At 46.7% G+C, this 16,776-nt stretch overlaps 2 pseudogenes; one reads left to right on the top strand and one right to left on the bottom strand.

The window, feature by feature from the left end:
• Positions 1–11,057, bottom strand: part of LOC123425550 — a 48,570-nt pseudogene extending 37,513 nt beyond the window's left edge.
• Positions 11,058–11,432: 375 nt separating this feature from the next.
• On the top strand, positions 11,433–11,992 carry LOC123425548 (annotated as a pseudogene).
• Positions 11,993–16,776: the final 4,784 nt, after the last annotated feature.

The following is a 16,776-nucleotide window of genomic DNA, read 5'->3' as shown; positions in this document are numbered from 1 at the left end:
GGTCACGCATACTCATGATTGAAGAAACCTATAGCTACAAATTTCATCGGCACGAAGACCGGGACATAGCAAATTAAGGGGGTAGGAGGAGAAGTCATTTGTGCTCACCAACAAATGCAAGGACGGAGCTCGTCCAACGCACGTGGAGGTCATCGAACAACTGCACATTGAAATTCACACGATCAACACAAATATGATGTTTTTATAATTAACATAATCGGAAAATATGTGACCTAACTCATAACTTACAAAACTATGACCCCCTCGATTTGTGGAAGGCCGGAAAGTACCTTCTCGTTCAACCGGAGGCAGAATAGTTGTCGGGGGTTAGTGGCGTTGGGACCCAGTGCCGTCGAGGGTCGGTGGTGTCGGGTGTCGGTGGCGTCGGGGTTCGGGGGTTAGTGGCGTTGGTGGTCGGGGGTCAGTGTCGTCGGGGGTCCAGGGTCAGTGGCGTCAGGGGTCGGTGGTTGGGGGACTTTTCGGTCAACAAGAGGCCCAAGAGGTGTCGGAGGTCGGGGGTTGGGGGTCAGTCGCGTCGGGGGCGGCGTATTCTGCCAGGGTGTCGTCAGGATGTCATGTCGGGGTTTCGGGCATCGTGTCGGGGTGTCGAGGTGTCAGGGTGTCATTTTCTTCTTCTTCATCTTCTTTTTTTCCTCCTCTTCCTTTTCTTCTTCTTCTTCTTATTCTTCCTTCCTTCCTTTTCTTCTTCTTCTTTTTCTTCTTCTTCTTCCTTCTTTTCCATTTCCCTCTTCTTCTTCTTCTTCCTTCTTTTCCTTTTTCGTCTTCTTTATTCTTCTCCTCTCTCCTATTTTTCTTCTTCTTCTTCTTCTTCTTCTTTTTATCCTCCTCCTCCTCTTCCTCTTCTTCTTCTTATTCTTCTTCCCTTATCTACTTATTCTTCTTTTATTCTTCATCTTTTTTCTACTTATTTCAATTATGACTATGTAGAATCTAAACCTATCACTAAACCTATCGCTAAACCTATATAGCACTAAACAGCAAAAAAATAACAAAAACAAAATCTACCAATCATTAACTAAAAAAGAATCTACCACTAATTAACAAAATAGAATCTACCTCTAAATTAACAAATCAAATAACTAACTAAACCTACTATTTAACTAAACCTACTATTCAAATCAAGTAACTAAATCTAATTAAAACAACTAACTAAATCAACTACCACTAAATCAAATAACTAAATCAACTAACTAAATCTAATTAAATAAAAAAACTCACCTAGCCAGGGAGGAGGGGGCGGGGAGGAGGGGCGGGAGGGGAGGCGGCCGGCAGGCGGGAGGGGAGGCGGCCGACGGGCGGGGAGGAGGGTCTGGGGAGGAGGGCGCGGGGAGGAGGGCACGGGGAGGAGGGGGCGGGGAGGAGGGGCGGGAGGGGAGGCGGCCGGCAGGCGGGAGGGAAGGCGGCCGACGGGCGGGGAGGAGGGTCTGGGAAGGAGGGCGCGGGGAGGAGGGCACGGGGAGGAGGGGGCGGGAGGGGAGGTGGCCGAGAGGCGGGAGGGGAGGCGGCTGGCAGGCGGGAGCAGAGACGGCCAGCGGGCGGGGAGGAGGGGTGCCGCGGGCGGGCGCGGGGAGGAGGGCGCGGGGAGGAGGCCGCGGGAGGGGAGGCGTGCGGGGGACGAGCGGCTGAGAGAAACTGTCGGAGCAGAGGAGACTGTCGGAGCGGGTGAGAGGGAGAGGGAGACGATCGTTAGGGGTGGGGGCTCGCTTTGCCGTCCACCCCCCGACGGCAAAGAGAAGGAGGGCAGACATCAAAGGGAGCGCCCGTTATGGGGTGGGAGGGGGTGTACGGTGGCACGCCCTTTGCCGTCCGCCTGTGGTTCCTTTGCCGTCCGCTGGCCGACGACATAGGGAAGGCCGACGGCAAAGATTTTTTTGCCTTAGGTGTTGTCTTTGCCGTCTGCTTTGCGCCAGCTGATGGCAAAGAAGCTCTTTGCCATGTGTCAGCAGACGGCAAAGGAAAGGCAGACGACAAATTTCTGAATTCCAGTAGTGAATGAGACTGAGAATGTCGTGAAGCTTAATCATCATTATCTTCATGAGGTTTTTGATCGCACCTGGACCACACTAGCTCATTTGAAGACTCCAACAGAATTTGAAGAATTGGAGTTTACACAGGACTTCGACCGGTCATGGACACCAAAGAAGAAATTTAGGCCAATTCCAGTTCCAGACCGTGAGGACAGTTCGTTTTCTTCATTCCGCACTGCTGAATCAGATGAAGACCAACAAGACACTGCCACTGGTCCAAGGAGGAAGTCTGCTCCCAAGAATCCTCATGCATTTTCCTCAACTGCCAAGAAGTGAAAGTCTTCACGGGGCGTTAGTGCTTAGTTTGTCCCTTTTTGTCACTTGACGACAAAGGGGGAGAAATCTGAGAGTTAGTCTTCACGCGGGATATATTTGGGGGGCTTATGAACTTTATTTAAGTTACAAACTCTTGGCTCTTCTGAAGTGTTTTACGTACTGAGTTGTACCTTAAGCCCGATGGTACTCTGACAGTTTTGAACATTTTTCGTCGCATGCTTATTCCTCAAAATATTAATGCACGCATGCTGGAATTCGTCAAATACCATTTTTCATCATGCGTTCACAATTTCTTCATACTATATGTCTTATGTATGCATGATTTACAAGACTAAGGGGGAGATCTCCATGATATAAATCATCAATGTGCATTTGCTGTGAAAATCAAAATCCTCAAGATATGCATATCTTCAGGGGGAGTCTCTCTAAATCTTGATTTCGAATTCCTCAAATGAGTATTTACACTTCATATTTTTATCCCCGTTGAAGACTTAACCTAATTGTCATCAACCACCAAAAATGGTGAGATTGTAAGTGCATCTAGTGCCCCTTAGTGATTTTGGTGGTTTGAAGACTTATAGGTTAAGTATCTAATGTGTTCATGAGTGTACACAAGATCTATAAGTCGCTGAGGAGTTTGAAATATTCGATGAATATCGACCCCTAAAAATGTATATCTTCGGCTGAAGAAATTGGTCTGAAGCTGAAGAATTGAATCGCGAAGAAATTGCGATGAAATTGATATTCCTCATGAAGAAATTGAAAATGAGGAATTCGGTGTGTCCTGAAGAAAATCAATCTGGAGACTTTGAAGCATGAAGATTTATTCTGTTTGTTTTATTTTCTTCACTTTTGAGTCATAGGAATACCGTACTGTTAAAGGGGGTGAAAGTAACACGTCGGAATGAATTTCCTCATGATGCTCAACCCAAGCCTAATCCTACCAAAAGCCTCAAGTGAGGAATATGAGAGACATTAGGACTCTCACAGTTGAGGGTCCCAACCGTTACCGCATGTTACGCCACATCACTGATCTTATCCACACCAACGGTCATATTATTTAAGGGCATTAATGTCAAATCATGTCGGGATGCTCCTAGGCTATAAATAGCCGCCCCCACAACCATTAGCGGTTGGCTGCTCCGTTGGAAACTAACACCTGTCATAAGAGCAACCCAAATTCCTCAAAGTCTTCGAGAGTAATTCATCAGTGAGGAAATATACCAAACACCAAACCACAAACCGAAAACCAAGTGATTCAGCATCACTGAAGAAGTTGTTCTTGTGCGGGACTGAAGCCTTTTACCTTTGAGGACTGTGCATCCTCCAGACGGTTAGGCGTCATGGTCTAGAGCAATCCAGCAGTCAATTGTGGATAGCCAGGTGAACAAGTTTGTGAGGGTTTGGAAGTCTGCCCTGAAGACTTACCACGAGTGTTGGGCGAGGACTATGTGTTCTTAGCCCAAGGAGAATACGGTAGGGACTGTGTGTCTCGGGATTGTGTGTCTTTTGGTTTCAATACCATGCCGCTCCAAACCAGATGTACAACTGTCACAGCAGTTGGAACTGGGTCATCAACCACTGTCTTCACTGTGAAACGGGTTCTATTTCTTCAACTCTTTAAATTCCTCATATTATATGTTGATGATTTTCACTATCACTGTTTGAAGAATTTGCTGAAGACTTTCTCTGAAATTCCTCAACCCCAAATTCTTCACGCGAGTTAATCCTCATTTGTTTTCTCCGCGCCTGCATACTGTGCAAACTGTTTTTTATACTTCACCTTGAAAACTGCTGTAGTGATACTTTGCACTCCTGATCCTTTGCTGTTTCCGCTGCAAGTTAGTCATCAGTGAGGAATTTCCTCAAAAGGAATTTCCTCAGTGATGAAATTCTAAAAATCTCCTATTCACCTCCCCTCTAGTCGATATAACACACTTTCACTAACACAAGGCGGTCCTCAAGGTGCAGTGCACGGTGCCACACCCGTACCGTGAGATGGCTGTGGCGATTGAATTGCTCGTCGATACCAAGAACCTCTCCCTCGAGGAACACTGCGGTCGGCTGCTCGTCATCGAGGAGCGCGAGCGCGAGGAATCGCCCGCGGCCGACGCACAACTGATGTTCACGGTAGAACAGTGGCTCACGCACCAGAAGCAGCAAGACGCTGGTGGCAGCTCGTCTGGCGGGGCGCGCGGTTGCGGCAATGGCAAGACGAAAGGAAATCAAGGCGGTGGTGGGTGCGGCCAAGGTGCAGGGCGTGTCAACGGTGGAACGTCGGCATCAAGGAGAAAGGGTGACTCCCATTACTGCGGGATCCCTGGCCACTGGGCGAAGGACTGACGCAAGAGGGCCAAGGACCGCGAGCAGCAGGAGCAACAGGCACACGTGGCGGAGGTCGACGTCGAGCAGCCCGACCTCCTTCTCGCAGCCTGCGACGAGATGATCGCCACAGATGCGGCGCCGACAACTGGAACACCGGGAGCGTAGGAGGAGATGCTCCTCAACGAGGCTCGTGTTGTGCCAATGCCCACCAACGACGACCGGTGGTACTTGGACACGTGCGCCAGCAACCACATGACTGGGCGACGTGACATGCTCACGCACCTGGACAAGTCAGTGTGCGGGGTGGTGCGTTTCAACGACGGCTCACCAATACAAATCTGTGGGCGTGGTGCGGTGATGTTCTCATGCAAGAACGGCGTGCACCGCGCGCTCTCGGGCGTCTACTACATCCCACAACTTCGAACCAGCATCGTCAGCCTGGGCCAGCTGGACGAGCACGGTTGCAAGTCTATGATCGAGGACGGCGCACTATGTCTCTATGACAGACAACACGTGCTCCTGGCGCGGGTGTGGCGTACGAGCAACAGGCTGTATGCCTTCTCTCTGAACCTGGCCAAGCCCGTGTGTCTTCTTGCGGGCGGCAACGACGATGCCTGGCAGTGGCACGCACGGTACGGCCATCTGCACTTCCGTGCACTGCATGACCTGGGAGCAAAGAACATGGTGCGTGGCATGCCAATGATCCGACACATCGAGCAGTTCCGCGAAGGATGCACACTCGGGAAGATGCACATGATGTCGTTCTCACGCGCATCGACGTACCGCGTGGAGCAGGGACTTGAGCTAGTCCACGGTGATCTCTGCGCCCCCATCACGCCGGCGACATGTCTGGTAACAAGTACTTTCTCCTTATTGTTGACGACCACAATAGATATATGTGGATGGAAGTACTCAGGAGCAAAGATGAGGCGTTCAAGTTCTTCAAAAAGATCAAGGCAGCATCGGAGACCCAGACCGGCACCAAGCTCAGAGCATTCCGCACTGACCATGGCGGTGAGTTCAACTCGAATGAGTTCACCACATACTGTGAAGAGCTTGGGATTCAGAGGAACACGACGACGTCGTACTCTCCGCAACAAAATGGTGTGGTTGAACGCCGCAACCAGTCGGTGGTGGAGATGGCCCGCAGCCTGATGAAGAGCATGGGTGTGCCCAGCGTGTTCTCGGGTGAGGCGGTGCGCACGGCGATGGTCAGTGCATCACATGGACGTGCAATCTGCATTTCTCAATGGAGAGCTGGAAGAAGAGGTGTATGTGCATCAACCCACATGATTCATTGATAGTGGCAACCCTGGCAAGGTTCTGAAGCTGCGGAAGGCGCTATATGGACTCAGGCAAGCGCCGCAAGCTTGGAATGCCAAGCTGGACACCTCACTGGTCTCCCTTGGTTTCAAGAGGTGTTAGCTGAATCATGCTCTGTACAAGCGAGGCGAAGGTGATGACTATCTGCTGGTTGGGGTCTACGTTGATGATCTAATCATCTCCGGCTGTTCTAACGACGCGATCAAATAGTTCAAGCAGAAGATGCAGGACCTGTTCCAGATGAGTGATCTTGGTCTTCCCACTTATTACCTGGGAATTGAAGTAAAACAGAAAGAGGGTGGAAATACAGTCTGCCAGTCCAGTTACACTAAGAAGATTCTCGAAGATGCTAGGATGGATCAGTGCAACCCCAGTCACACGCCCTTGGAAAATCGTTTGAAATTTACGAAGAATAAGGGAGCAGCAGTGGATGCAACAAAATACCGCAGCTTGATTGGCAGTTTGCAGTATCTGGTGAACACTCGACCAGATATTACGTATGTTGTGGGGGTCCTGAGCCGGTTCATGGAAGCACCAGGAAGGAACATTGGATTGCGATTAGACAAGTCTTGAGGCATATCAAAGGGACACTGAACCTTGGGTGTATCTATAGAGCAGAGGGGGATATTGTCCTCACTGGTTTCAGTGACAGTGATCATGCAGGAGATCTTGACGACAGGAAGAGCACCACAGGCCTTATTTTCTTCGTTGGATCCGGGGCTATTACTTGGTCTTCACGGAAACAGAAGGTGGTGGAAAAATCATCTTGTGAGGCAGAGTACATACCAGCAGCAACAGCAACAAGTCAGGATGTCTCGCTGAGCAGATTACTTACTGAAATACTGGGGGCAGAAGTCCAGAAAGTGAAACTACACGTTGATAATCAGTGTGCAATAGAGTTGAGCAAGAATCCGGTGCGCCATGAAAGAAGCAAACACATTGATCTCAGGTATCATTATATCAGAGAATGTGTTGAGCTGGGACGAGTGGATGTAGTCCATGTTAGAACTGGAGATCAAGTTGCAGATGCTCTCTAGTCCCTCGAAAGGAGCCGTTACACTGAGCTGCGGCACAAGCTAGGGATCGTTCAGTGTGTAGCAGAGTAGGGGGTGATTTGTTGGATAATCTGCACACATTCATGCACACAAGTTCTCGATTTTCAGTCTCTGAATAACACTGACCGTCAGCGTGTGGTTGTGCACGTACAGTCAGGTTTTAGTCAATTTCAGTTAGACTTCAGTTAGTTAGTTAGCTAGTCTTCAGCCCGCCGTAGGAATCGTCATGGGATGACATGGATCACGCATTCCTCGCCGTGGGTAGTAGGGATCATGCACGTCCGAGCGTCGTGGGATGGCACGGCCTGTAAGCTCGGCGAGCATGACCATTTCTTGCTTGTTTTCAGAAGCTCGTTATGGGTTCAGTCAAATAAAGATAGCACCGAAAAGATGCAGCAGTTTTCGAGCAGCGCAAAACACTATCGTGTCCAACCTCTCGATCTCTCTCTAGTGCTCTCTCTCTCTCGAGTCTTGCTTGCAAGCCTCTACAATGGCGCCGCGAAGTGTTGTTGACGGTGTTGTAGAGGATGTCGTGGAGGTAGAGTGTCATCTGCTGGCACGGCTCGTCGGAGCTACTGGAGACAAGCCTCCTCCGGCCGTCAGCGGCTTGGCGGGGACCGAGCAGGCACTACTGGGGACAGGGCCTATAGTCCCGGCCCGTAAGGGGCTTTAGTCCCGGTTCACCAACCGGGACTAAAGGGGCGGGACTAAAGGCCTAACCTTTAGTCCCGGCCCTGTTCCAAGCCGGGACCAAAGATGCTCCACGTGGGCGCCTCGGAGCGCCCTCAGGGGCAGGCCCTTTAGTCCCGGGTCTTAACACGGACCGAGACTAAAGGATCCGTCTGTTTATTTTGTTTGTTTGACCCAAAAAGGTACCTTTTTTTTATTTTTCAAATTTTATTTTTGAATATTCTTTGATTTGTTTTTATGTTTTATTTAAATTTTTAAATCTTTGATTTATTTGACAATTTAATCTCTAATCACCCATCCTCACTGCTCTAGCATAGATTACTCATTTCAAATCGTCCTACTTCTCGGCCAGTCACCCATCCTTTCATTGCTTTAGCCCGAGCACGCTTAACTTTCTGGTTCTATCGCCCCTAGTTGCCAAGTCTGCACTTGTTGTTCTCCTGACAATAGTAAGCTATCAATTCTAAACAACCTAGGGTTTGATGTCATGTCATATGATTTAACTTTTTGAATTCAAACAATTCTTAAAATAAACAAAATAAGTAATAATAATAGTGAATTTCAATGAAAACAACCTAAAGATTTTAAATAAAATTATTTTTTCTTATTTTTGTGGAAAAAACTTCTTTTTGCCATAACTTTTTTTACATTTGGAATTTGAGCATCTGAGAAAACTTCACTCGGCAAGCCCCGGTGAAATCGATTCCCAATTTTCTCTAGTTTTTTATATATTAAGCTTTTTTTTGACGTCGTATGCAAAAGTTATGGCCGTTTTACTTTTTTCCATTTTTTGAAAAAACGGTCAAAATTCATATCTCAAAATTTGTATACCAACTAGGCACTAAAACCTAACTTCAGACATTTTGTGCATTTTGTGCATTCAATATAAACCATTCAAAACCACACCCTAAATTTCGACCCTTTATAACTTCATTTGCTATTTTTCATGCATTTAATTATTTTTTGACCTAAATGACCTTGAAATTGAAAACCCCGACAAATGAACTCTGAAAAGGTTGAAACTTGGCATCGTATCATCATTTCTCCCACATAGCATGTGCTAAAAAGTTGAGAGGGTTACGTCAAAAACTGGATGCACTTCGTGTACAAAATGAACAATCTCTTTCGAAGTATCAGGGTTTCGAACGAAAACTCATCTATTGCAAAGGGATTTCATTTTTTTGAACTTATTTGAACTCCATACTTTTTGTGTGTTTAAAATACACCATTTAAAGCCACATCATAAATTTTCAATATTTTCTGACTTCATTTGGTATTTTTCATGCATTTACTTACTTTTTTGAGCTAATTGACCCTAAAATTGAAAAGCACTACAAATGAACTCTGAAAAGGTTGAAAGTTGGCATGGTATCATTGTTTCACCCACATGGCATGTGCTAAAAAGTTGAGAGAGTTACGATAAAAACTGGATGCACTTCGTGTACAAACTGGATCATCCTTTGAAGTATCAAGGTTTCAGACGAAAACCCATCTGCTACAAAGGCATTTTATTAAAATGATTTTAATTCCAGACTTTTTATGCATTCAATATGCACCATACTATAACATGTTAAAATCTACAGAAAGTACTAACTAAAAATAATAAAAAACAACAATTAAATGACTAAAACAACTATATAAGCAAAACAATATTGTTTTAATTAAAATCCAAATTTAAATTATTCTAAAAATAACCAAATAAATCTTATTGTGATAACATTCTAACAGATGACTAGAAGAAAAAAGAATTAACTTAAAAACTATTTGTAAACTCAAGTTATTCACAATTTGGGTTTGAAGCAAATTTGAACAAATTCAAATTAAACCATTCAAATTTAAAAACTAATTGCACAAACAGAAACTAGACAAAATTTTGAATCTAACGCAAAAAGAATCACTCAAAAAAATTAAATATCCTAAAAGATATAAGCAATTTAAAACAAAAACTACAGACAGAAATACAATTTTAAAACTGGAAAAAATAAAAATACAAAAACCCCTTTAGTCCCGGTTCGTGTCTCGAACCGGGACTAAAGGTCTACCCTTTAGTCCCGGTTCAAGACACGAACAAGGACTAAAGCCTCCAAACCCTTTAGTCCCGGTTCAAGACACGAACCGGACACGAACCGGGACTAAAGGTCCCTTTTAAACCGGAACTAATGACCGACCGGCGCCCTTACCGTTTGAATCGAGACTAATGCTAACATTAGCCTGGTTCGTAATGGAACCGGGACTAATGTATAAATTAAGCTCGGACAGAAGCCCCTTTTTCTACTAGTGAGGAGCATCACGAGCACCATCTTGGAAGATGCCGCCGGGACTTGCATTGTCGTCATTGCAACTCTCGCTGACCTTAAGATGCGGCTGGCGGAAGTGCACTATCGAGTGAGCAGCTCGTGACCTTTGTGTTCTTGTTGCTGTTGCGTTGAGATGGGACACGAGCATGCTATTTATAGAAGATGAGCTACGACAAGTGGTTTGATTATTCAGTGAAATTAACGCAAGTGGCGCCAGCGATCAGAAAAGCGTGCGTGCATCCATGGTGATGGTGGGTACAACGTCTGACTAACCGATCAGAGTAGTTTCTCTTGGTATGATATTATTGTTGCCTTGGGCCCAAGAGGCCAAGAGTGTTACTAATTAATTTGCCATGCGTTGCCATGCATGCAATTATAAACGATTTCCCCCAAAGCTGAAGATTATTGTGCATGGCCGTGGGACATGAACTTTATACACCAGAGCACGTGCATGTGATCAGTTTTTATTGTTTTTAAAATATACTGTATGAATGGAAATGTTGGCGCTCATCAATCAATAGGCATTTTGTCACGATCATCTTCGTAGGAATCAACTCCACCATTGTTCTTCCGATCCTATTCTTCGGATTCTTTTGCCCAGCATACCGAGAGCTAGCAGGGGAGACACCGTCATCGACTTCATCGTCAGCATCAATTGAGATGTTCAATCTTGACCTACTGACTGTTGTTTCACAATTTCTCCCAACTCACTTCTCATCTACTTGGAGCCACTTTGTAACAATGTTGCAAAATGAAAGTCTTCCTCCCAATCACGCCGCCCACCAGCCTGTGTCATCATGGTCGTCGCACCAGATTTTACCGTCGCACGGAGGCTTTCAACACGAGATCTGAAGGAAGGACGAGGAGATACCGGGCTCGGAGCAACCGCAACGCAGCCGAGCGGAGGGGACAACCTTCACCACCGACCGGACGTAGCTACAAGGATTTGCCCGCGTCGGATCCCATTGTTCATGCACGATGCTCAGAGATAGGCGACGGCGCGTCCGCGCGTGCACCACGCTCGACTCAGGACGCATGCTCATTTGCGTATCCATCCTTGTCCGTGCTCACCGAAAGGGAAGGTGTACTGGGGCGTGCAGGCCACATGATACGGCGGGACGGGGAACATGCACTCGTGAGTCGTGACTCACAACTCAACAATGACAAAGGACATGTAGGTGTGCATGACCTCCGTTGCCGTGGTGGCGAACACTCCCAGCCATGACACTCACTCGATGCCTCAGGGCGCTGCGAGCATCTCCAACAACGGTTTTAAAAATCGCATGCGGTAAGAAGTTATTTTAGGGCGAGCGGGACGATTTCGTGTGCTTCAGCGGAGGCGGGAAATTCTGGCAAGCGGGGAAAAAGTGGGCGGACGCGTGTTAGATTTGGGATGCGGCGTCCAGCGCGCCTATAAAATGCAGCGCCCGTCATACGCCCTTCCACCGAAACCGTCGCCCCCTCACCTCGCCACGCGCCTCTCTGCCTCTTTTCTCGCCTCACCACCGTCGCGCCACCCTGCCGTTGCGCCGCGGGGAACTTCGGGCTACCGCGGCATCGCGCGCGCCCCTCCGGTGCCTTCTCCGCTGAGATCCGACCCGACGATATGCGCCTCGGCCTCGGCACGTTCGAGATTGCCCATGAGGCCGCCCGCGCGTAAGACGCGGTGGCGTGGTGCCTCCGACGGCCTCATAGGGAGATGAACTTCCCCGACGTGCCGACGCGGGAGTTGGCGCAGGAGCTCGCGCCTCCCCCGCGGCTTATCACCGACGAGGACCGTCGCGACAACCGAAGGCGGGAGCGCCGTCTCGGCATCGCCGAGATGGACGAGGAGGCCATGGCGCAGTGGCACCAACGCTTCCCGCTGGACATTGCCAACGAAAACGCCTTCTGGGCGAAGAGAAGGGCAGCGCGACGCACGGAACAGGCGAACAGGCGGACATGCGTCGGCGGAAGGCATTGCGATATCGCAGTGTGATCTGGGACCGGCGTCGTTCTTCGACGAAGACGATCCTCGGTGGGAGGACGCATTTTTGTCGACTTTGGACGACACCACCGAGGAGGAGGAGGAGGACGTCTCGGAGTAGTTTCTAGGTTATTTGCATCGTAGTTTTATCTAGTTTGTGGTGTTTGCTTGAACTATGCTATCTACTTTTAATTTATATCGGACTAGTTTTTATCTATCAAATATTGTTCATATGTGTTCTGTTTGCTCGTGCGCGTTCATTTTTTGCAGTGCCTGCTGGAGTGGCTCGCACACCCAATATTTTGCGGTGGCTGCTGGAGCCAGCACACTTCGACACGTTATAATTTGCTATTTCGACGCTGTAAAATCATTTTAGCACGGGCGGCGGTTGAACGCTTGTTGGAGATGCTCTGAGCGTCAACGAGTAGGTGACCGACGATGCAATCGAGGTAGCCGACCGAAATGCGCGGTGACACCTGCTCTAAACAACAGGACAGTTCTCGAGAAATAGAGATAGAAAAATACGATTAGGAAAGACAAGATACATATGACACGTGGGGCCACATAGTCAGTTGCAGTAGAGAGTTATCCTGTCGGGATTGTTATCTTTCCAGCTCGGCAAACCAGTTTTTATGGGTCTAGGGTTGAGATAACCGGAATTAAAGAATATAGGTTGTTAATTTCAGGAATTAAAATGTTAAGTTTGATTCCAACCAGCTGTATAAATTTAAGGTTTAAAATAGACTCGATCCTTCGCTGAGGACGACAGTTCGAGGAATAGTTCAAAACTAAGACTAACTAGACTTCGAGACTAAGACACGTGACCCGGTGAAGCTTTGATCATGTGTCCGTGCATTTCGTAATCCATGCCAATAGCTAGTGGAAAACGATTGTATTCAACTGGATGAAAATTTTCTCGCGCCAACTGTCTCCGCAGGACGACGCGTGTCCCGTGTGAGGCTGCCAACTGTTGTCTCCATTCATCCCTTATCTCTTCCCCATGAAGCCCGTCTACAGATTTTCCTTGTCCGAGGTGCTTTTCCTCTTTCCTTCTTTCCTCTACTTCGCTCGCTTGCTCGCTTCCTCCAGACATCGCTTGTCGACATTAGTTCAGGCCACCAAACCATCACCGTTGTTGCTCCAACCCCGACAACATGCCATGAGGGTTTGCTGTCGCCACTACACCCGTCGCACAACTTGGTGTTTGCAGCAGCGGTCCCATTGCAAAACTGGTTTCCACGCCGATAGCATTGTCACATCCATCGTCGCCGCAAGCAGTGAAGCGTCCTCGTCGACGAAGCCTGCTTCAAAGCAACACATGGAAGGAGCCACATTTTGCATGCTGACGGTCCGCAAACGGCGCTGCAATAGGGGCGTGCAGGCTCTGTCGCAATGGAGACGGCCGACGCTCTGCCTTGTGCTTCAAGCAAGTGGAGGTGCTCCAGCCAATGGGCTCGCCAGCGTGTGCTGAAGCATCATCGGGGCTGTAATGGAGGGCCGTTGATGCTGCAATGAAGCTTCGCCGACGCTCGTCGGGGTCATTAGGCTGCAAAGGATCTTCGTCGGTGCTGCATAGGGCCCCGTTGGTGCTACAATGGAGTTTCGTCAGTGACGTGGCGCTGTATTGCAACTTTTGTCTTGCCGTCGGGGGTTGCAGTGGAGCTTCACCGGCGTCGTCGGTGTTGTGTTGCAGCTTTGTCTCACCGTCGGGGGTTGCAATGGAGCTTCGCCGACGCCGACGAGTCTCGCCGCCGAGGGTTGGAATGGAGCTTCGTCGCATCGTCCGTTCGGAGGTTGCAATGGAGCTTCGCTAGGGTCACCATGATGTTGTCGCCTGTTTTTTCTTTTTGCAGCATGCTGAATAGGGAAAAAAGGAGGAAGAAGACAAATACGTTCAGTCCGATCGAACGGCATATATGCACCTAATCAAACGGTTAGGCAGGCGACTGATCTTTCCCTAAGATCAGTTGGCTTATTCGTAGCAGACGTCATAGTTAGTTACTAATTTTGCCAGTTTTATTTTTCTATGCTAGGCATCTACTGTTCCAAGATCAAAGTCAAGTCTTAATCTAGACATATAAATTTGATTACCAAAAATCGTAAGGAAAAATAAGGAATCAGGGATTTTTACTCAAAGACTGAAAGGATGTGTTTATAGTATGGAAAAAGCTTACCATCATCCGACGGATTGCAGCGGCCACGTCTGTCACCTCCTGTGCATGACACGCGTCCTTCGTCACTGTGTTTCATTAACATATACCATATTGCAATGATCTACAATAAGACTATCTTTTGCAACAAAATATCTATAACGATTTTTTTTTTCGGAACAAGACATTAGTCACAAACAAATTCGCAACAAAACCTCGGTTACAATTCTTTTTTCCAACAAAGCAATTGTTGTAAAAAAATCTGCAAGAAAATCTATATTACAAAAATAATTCCACAACAAGACCTATGTTACAGTAATAGAGGCACGCTCGATTTGCTCAATCCGGCAAATCCGATGGCTCCCGATCCAACCGACCTGTTAAAAAGATCAGCCGACATACGTGTAGCACCCCTTTATACTATTTAAGAGTAGGAGTCCTCCAATACTTAGTCACTTCATCAAGATTCACAAGTATCCTCCAATAATCAATAACAAGTTCCAAGATTTAGTTTCAAAGAACACCAAAAAGAATGATATTGTATAAGTCAAAACTATGCAAGCAAGCGTTGAGATTCTTGAGATTTTCGTAACATATATAAAAATCATTATTCTACTTTTCTAGTAAGGTATGACTCAATTTAGAGTATAGCACACGCCCCTGATTTTGCCGGCTCGGTCCTGCAATGATTCTGTTTGGTATCGTACTACTAAAAATATAATTTATCTTACAGTGGTCCCTTTAGCCTTGTACTCTGTTTTATTATGACAAATATAGAACTCTGTTTATTATGAAAGTTTTTGTTGTTGTAAATCTCACCTCGTATCAAGAAGATATACAAGGAGTTTAACCCCGGTCTCTTCAAACGAAGGGGCACACAACGCCCATATATACATAAGTTTCAACATGCACAATGGAACAAAGAGTCCAGAATAACAAATGGGTAATAAGTACAACTTTTTGCATGTAATTGTACAAAATTGCTTGCATCGGCATTAAGTGATTTCTTAGGCGGATGCTGACAATAAAGTCATACCAAGCAAAGATAATCTGATCGATTAGGCTGGAACCAAAGCATATATTATGATACGCGGTCGTACCGACCATGTATGCAAGTTGTATAAAATTTGCATGCATGGCAAATTAAGAAGTACTCCCTCCGATCTAAAATGAATGTCGAGGCTTTGAACTAAGGCCGTGGCAAATTAAATATTAATTTCTCCTTCATCATAAATATAATATGTTTTGATTTTTTAATCAGATCTATATAGAAACATTTTTAGCATATCTGTTAACTCGTTTCAATTTGTATGTACATGAATCAGGAATTTTGCTCGCAGAAAAATACATACGACAATGGCTGAAATACAGCCAACAAACTATAAATCAACAATGAGATCTTTGTCGTCAGTTTTTTATCGGACAGATAACAAAGATTTTACGGTTAGCTAAACTACTGCTTTACCGTGAGCCATATTATATAACATACAACAAAGAAAATATCTTTGTCATGAGCCATATTCTTTGTTGTGTGTAGCATTTTGGCCGACGGAAAAATACTTAACGTCCCCCGTTAGGATGGCGGACCGTCAAGTGATTTTCTTTGCCATCAGGCTTTATACCGCTGACGACAAATGTGGTACACTGATGACAAACTCTTTGTAATCTGTGGAATAGAAAGCTGACGGCAAAGTGTGACTTTGCCGATTTTATCGTTTGCCGACACTCTTTGACATCAGTTGATTGACGGCAAACTCTTTGCCATCATGAAACCCCTCTTTGTCGCCTGCGTTTTCTATTAGAGACGGTAAAGTATGCTTTTGCTGTCTGTAATAAAAAATGCAGACAACAAAGGCATATTTTTCCATGTGTAATAAAAACGAACGTTAAAGTATGTTTTTGTCGTTACTCATTCTTTGGCGTCACCAATATTATATTCTGATCGTGAGTGCTACTTGTGTCCATTTCGCTGAACTAGCCATTTATTGACTATATATTCATCACCAAGTCTTTCTTTTCCCTCTCGCAAGGCGATTAGGGAAAAGCCTTGCTAGTTTTGATCTTCGTCAGCGAGCCGGTGTGTTCGCCTCCCCTCTGTTAACCGCTCCGACGACCAGCGACAGAGAGGGGAATTATGGTGCCTTAGCTCCGGATAATAGATATGATAGGTTTTTTAGTCCTCATAGGAGCAACGCTTGGACGGATGCCGGCACTTCTTTTTTAAACCAGCCTTCCTGGCTACGGTCCTCCTCAAGTTCATCCATCGGGATAGATTATACAGAGCTCCGATGTAGATTTCTGCCACCTCCTCAAGGAGAGGGGGAGGGGGGGGGGTAGTTATTGTCATCATGCGTACACGCCAACGATATTTGGTGTCAGATTCTTCGGATCGATCCATTAGTTCAGCGACGACGGTTGCGGATCGAAGGAAGTGATGTTGGGGAAAGTCGCATGGGAAACAAAAAATTTCCTACGCTCACATTAGATCTATCCATGGGGATGACCATCTACGAGAGGGGTGAGTGAATCTACATACCCTTGTAGATCGCTAAGCGGAAGCTTTTATAACGCGGTTGATGTAGTGGAGCATCTTCGCGATCCAAATCGCAGCCCGTCCCGCGATCTCATCACGATCTGTCCCGCGAT

The sequence above is a fragment of the Hordeum vulgare genome, chromosome 2H, assembly GCF_904849725.1.
Source record: "Hordeum vulgare subsp. vulgare chromosome 2H, MorexV3_pseudomolecules_assembly, whole genome shotgun sequence".
Lineage (NCBI taxonomy): Eukaryota > Viridiplantae > Streptophyta > Magnoliopsida > Poales > Poaceae > Hordeum > Hordeum vulgare.
The sequence above is the reverse complement of the archived record's forward strand: the minus strand, read 5'-3'. Positions and strand labels throughout refer to the sequence as shown.